The 5,504-nt window shown below is 50.8% G+C and overlaps 1 pseudogene; it reads left to right on the top strand.

The window, feature by feature from the left end:
* Positions 1-3,571: 3,571 nt before the first annotated feature.
* LOC101149997 (guanine nucleotide-binding protein subunit alpha-11-like) lies at positions 3,572-4,811 on the top strand (annotated as a pseudogene).
* Positions 4,812-5,504: the final 693 nt, after the last annotated feature.

Below are 5,504 nucleotides of genomic sequence, written 5' to 3'. Positions count from 1 at the left end.
TGAGATTTGTGAAGTTGTCAAAAATGAAAAATTTAGTTTTGGGTTTTTTTTTTTTTTGAAATGAGGTCTCCCTGTCTTGCGTTGCCCGGGCTGGTCTCAAACTCCTGAGCTCAAACAATCCTCCCACCTTGGTCTCCCAAAATGCTGGGATTATAGGTGTGAGCCACCACATGGGGCCAAGATAAAAATTTAGGATTGTATTTTATGCCTATGAGTGTACAGAAAAATGTACCTCCCTGATAAGCAAAAATTGTAACATTTCCAGGGAGCAATTCAGTACAATGTGTCACAGGCCTTAAAAATCTTTTTAGGCTGGGAGCAGTGGTGGCTCATGCCTGTAATCCCAGCACTTTGGGAGGCTGAGGCAGGAGGACCACTTGAGCTCAGGAGTTCAAGACCAGCCTGGGCAATATAGTGAGACCTCATCTCTACAGAAAGTTTTAAAAAATATTATTTGGGCATGGTGGTACACACCTGTAGTTTCAGCTACTCAGGAGGCTGAGGTTGGAGGATTGCTTGCACAGCCCAGAAGATTGAAGCTACAGTGAGCTTTGGTCACACCACTGCACTCCAGTCTGAGTGACAGAGTGACTCTGCCTCAAAAAAAAAAAAAAAGAAAAAAGAAAAAAAATTTACTTTTTGGCACACTAACTCCACCCCTAGACATCTATCCTAAGATAATAATCAACATATAAAAATGCACATACAAATATTGACTATAAGAATAAAAAATTTCAGCATTTAAGTTGTACAGGTGAATGTTTAAATTATGGTACACCCATTTGTGTTATTTATTTTAAAAAAAATTTTTGAAGTATAACTATATAGAAAACTGTCCTAGCATAATGTTAAGCATCATTCCCAATGTGTTTTAAAATCTGATGCAAAGCAAACAGAAGGCAGGCAGATGGGAAGGAAGGATGGGGGAAAGAAAGAAAGGAACAATGAAAAGGAGAAAAAGGAAGGAAGAGAAAGAAAGAAAGAAAAGAGAGAAAGAAAGAAAAAAGAAAGAAAAGAAAGGAGGAAGGAAGGAAGAAACATGGGGAAGGAAGAGGGAGGAAGGAAGGGAGGGAGGCAGAGAGGGAGGGAGGGAAGAAAGAAAAAGAAGAAAGGAAGGAAAAAGGAAAGGAAAAAGAAAAATGAAAGAAAGGAAGCAGAGAAGGTAGGAAGGAGAGAAAAGGAAAGAAATAGGAAAGTAGGGAGGGAGGGAGGAAGGAAGGAAAGAAAAGAGAAAATGGGAAAAAAGACAGCAAAATCTTAACAGTAGTTACTATTGGATTTGAAGGTTACAGGTGCTTTTAATTTTCCTTTTTAATATTTTCTAAATTTGCTATAGGGGTAGAATCACCCCCTCTTGGCAGGTTCTGAGACTTGTCCCTCCTTAATAGAATAATGAGTTGGGCCGGATGCAGTGGCCCATGCCTGTAATCCTAGAACTTTGGGAGGCTGAGGCAGGTGGATCACAAGGTCAGGAGATTGAGACTATCCTGGCTAACACGGTGAAAACCCATCTCTACTAAAAATACAAAAAAAACACATTAGCCAGGCGTGGTGGGATGCGCCTGTAGTCCCAGCTACTCGGGAGGCTGAGGTAGAAGAATCGCTGAAACCTGAGAGGTGGAGGTTGCAGTGAGCCGGGATTGCACCACTGCACTCCAGCCTGGGTGACAGAGCCAGACTCCATCTCAAAATAAATAAATAAATAAATAAATAAATAAATAAATACATAAATAAATGTGAGTTGTCTGCGGGGTACGTGTCTGGTTACATTTCCTCTATAGAACTGCACATCTGCAGAATGCTTTCACTGCCAGAGAAAATTGCTTGCTCCCTTAATGAAAAGTCAATAAAGCTGAAAGAAATCTACTTCTTGGATTTAGGGTGGAAGCCATAAGACTGGTTAGCATTCTTAAATGCCAGGGAAACTCACCCGGGCACTGAGAGGGGATGGTTGTCAGGATGGACCTGAAATTCTCATGACATTTGCTGTGGGGGCCGTGGGCAGGGCCTCTAGTCACCGTCTCCTGATTTGAAAAGTTAGAGGGGTGAATGAATGCACAGGACCATGATTTCAAGTGGAAATATCATCACTTTGAAAATAATAGCAACTCATCCTAAACTCCCTACCTTGTGAATGTAGATGAATCCATCAGTGGGGGACTGGGCTAGATGCACTTCCTTTCACACCACATTAATTCTGTGCCCTAAGGCCAGGCACAGTGGCTCACACCTGTAATCCCAGCACTTTGGGAGGCTGAGGCAGGAGGATGGCTGGAAGCCCAGGAGTTTGAGACCAGCCTGGGCAACATAGTGAGATCCCATCTCTACAAAAAATAAAATGAAAATAAAGTTCTATGCCCTAAATATATGTCCAGCTCAGGCTACATATCTATAGTGCTGGTGAGCCTGCAAGAACACACAGGTTCTGGACCTTGCTTTCAGTTTATTTACAATTCAGTGGAAATGAAAAAATATGAAAAGTTGCCAAGCACAGTGGCATGTGCATGTCATCGCAGCTCCTGTGGGGGCTGATACAGGAGGATTGCTTGAGCCTGAGAGTTTGAATCCAGCCTGGGCAACATAGTGAGACTCCCTCTCTTAAAAAAATAGAAAAAGGGGCCAGGCGTGGTGGCTCATGCCTGTAATCCCAGCACTTTGGGGGGCTGTGGCGGGCGGATCACCTGAGGTCAGGAGTTCAAGACAAGCCTGGCCAACATGGCAAAACCCCGTGTCTACTAAAAATACAAAAAAATTAGCCTGGCATGGTGGCATGCGCCCGTAATCCCAGCTACTCGAGAGACTGAGGCAGGAGAATTGCTTGAACCCGGGAGGGAGAGGTTGCAGTGAGTCGAGATCACACCACTGCACTCCAGCCTGGAGGACAGAGTGAGACTCCTCTCCAGGGGGTGGGGAAATGCAACTTTTGGCAGGCGTGGTGACTCATGCCTGTAATCACAGCTTTTTGGGAGGCTGAGGCGGGCAGATCACTTGAGGTCAGGACTTTGAGACCAGCCTGGCCAACACGGTGAAACCCAGTTTCTAATAAAAATCCTAAAATTAGGCCAGGTGCAGTGGCTCACGCCTGTAACCCCAGCACTTTGGGAGGCCGAGGCGGGTGGATCACGAGGTCAGGAGATCGAGACCATCCTGGCTAACAAGGTGAAACGCTGTCTCTCCTAAACATACAAAAAAATTAGCCAGGTGTGGTGGCGGGCGGCTGTAATCCCAGTTACTTGGGAGGCTGAGGCAGGAGAATCGCTGGAACCTAGGAGGCAGAGATTGCAGTGAGCCGAGACCGCGCCACTGCACTCCAGCCTCCGTCTCAAAAAAAGCAAAAAACAACAACAAAAAAACCCAACTCGGGTGCTGTCGCTCGGCTGCAGCGGCTGCGGTTGGCGGTGGCTGCGGCGGCCACCTCGAGCTCTCATGCATCGGCCGAGGCGGGGCGGGGCGGGCCGGCCGGGGGCCAAGGGCCCGGGGCTGAAGCCTGAGGGCCGAGGCGGGCGGCGACCGAGGCGGCTCCGGCCAGGGTCGGGCCGGGGGCCGGTGGGTGGCGGCCGTGGCCGGGACGATGACTCTGGAGTCCATGATGGCGTGTTGCCTGAGCGATAAGGTGAAGGAATCCAAGCGGATCAACGCCGAGATCCAGAAGCAGCTGCGGGGGACAAGCGCGACGCCCGGCGCCAGCTCAAGCTGCTGCTGCTCCTCACGGGCGAGAGCGGGAAGAGCACCTTCATCAAGCAGATGCGCATCATCCATGGCGCCGGGTACTCGGAGGAGGACAAAAGGGGCTTCACCAAGCTCGTCTGCTAGAACATTTTCACCGCCATGCAGGCCATGATCCGGGCCATGGAGACGCTGAAGATCCTCTACAAGTAGGAGCAGAACAAGGCCAATGCGCTCCAGATCCGAGAGGTGGACGTGGAGAAGGTGACCACCTTTGAGCATCCGTACGTCAGCGCCATCAAGACCCTGTGGGACGACCCCGGCATCCACGAGTGCTACGACCGCAGTCGCGAGTACCAGCTCTCGGACTCGGCCAAGTACTGCTTTACCGACGTAGACTGCATCGCCACCTCGAGCTACCTGCCCACCCAGCAGGACGTGCTGCGGGTCCGCGTGCCCACCACCGGCATCTTTCGACCTGGAGAACATCATCTTCAGGATGGTGGATGTTGGGGGACAGCGGTCGGCGCAGAGGAAGTGGATCCACTGCTTTGAGAACCTGACGTCCATCCTGTTTCTCGTCGCCCTCAGTGAATACGACCAAGTCCTGGTGGAGTCGGACAACGAGAACCGGATGGAGGAGAGCAAAGCCCTGTTCCGGACCATCATCGACTACCCCTGGTTCCAGAACTCCTCCGTCATCCCCTTCCTCAACAAGAAGGACCTGCTGGAGGACAATATCCTGTACTCACACGTGGTGGACTACTTCCCCGAGTTCGACGGGCCCCAGCAGGACGCCCAGGCGGCGCGGAAGTTCATCCTGAAGATGTTAGTGGACATGAACCCCGACGGCGACAAGATCATCGACTCCCACTTCACGTACGCCACCGACACGAAGAACATCCGCTTCGTGTTCGCGGCCGTGAAAGACACCATCCTGCAGCTCAGCCTCAAGGAGTACAACCTGGTCTGAAAGCGCCCAGGCCCAGGGAGACGGGACGGAGACAAGGGCCGGGACAAACCTTCCTTCACACCCAACCCGCGGCTGCCGGCCAGGCGGCGCTGCTGAGCCCGGGCGGGGCCTCTGCCCGCGGAGGATTTTTTTTTTTAACATTTTTAACAAATGGTTTTTATTTCACAGTTATCAGGGGATGTATATCTGTCTGCACACTTCGCGCACCTTCTCACCTTTTGTCAACGTCAAAGGGAGCCTTTTTCTGGCCTTGACTTACGGTTCGCTTTTTTCTAAAAAAAAAAAAAAGGAAAAAGAAAAAACCCAACGAAACCTAAAACACACGTGCGCCCCGTGTCCCCAGCGACTCTGGGCCTCACAGAGCCCCTTGCCAGCCAGCATGGGGGTCCCCACCCCGCAGCCTCCCGTGGCTGTCCTTCCAACCCCACATGCTTTTTCTTTCTCTTCCCCACTTCTTTTCTTCTTCAACACGAAAGGCGTGGAGACTCAGGGACTGATATTTTCCCCCCTTTTTTAAGTTATTGACGCCCAGTGCGCCTCTCCTCTTCACAACTCAATGCTGTGTTTTGCCCACTGGACTCCTGAAGAGGGGGTGGGGCACTCCCTCAGTCGCCCACCCTGGGAAGTGCCTAAACTTTTTTTTTTTTTAGTAAAAAGAACGCCTCACTGCACAGGTTCAAGAAATGCCCAGGGTCCTGTCTTATGGCCGGGTACCCCGTCCCTCTGCAGAGGCTGGGAAGGGTCCCTGGGCTGGAGTTACAGGGGCTCGAGGCTCCTCTGGGCTGTGCCTCCAGGGGCAACACTGGCAGCTTGGGGCTGCCGGGGGGCTCCAGAGGGCTGCACAGCCACCCTGTCCCGGCTGGAG

The sequence above is a fragment of the Gorilla gorilla genome, chromosome 6 (assembly GCF_029281585.2).
Source record: "Gorilla gorilla gorilla isolate KB3781 chromosome 6, NHGRI_mGorGor1-v2.1_pri, whole genome shotgun sequence".
NCBI classification, from domain to species: Eukaryota; Metazoa; Chordata; class Mammalia; order Primates; family Hominidae; genus Gorilla; species Gorilla gorilla.
The sequence above is the reverse complement of the archived record's forward strand: the minus strand, read 5'-3'. Positions and strand labels throughout refer to the sequence as shown.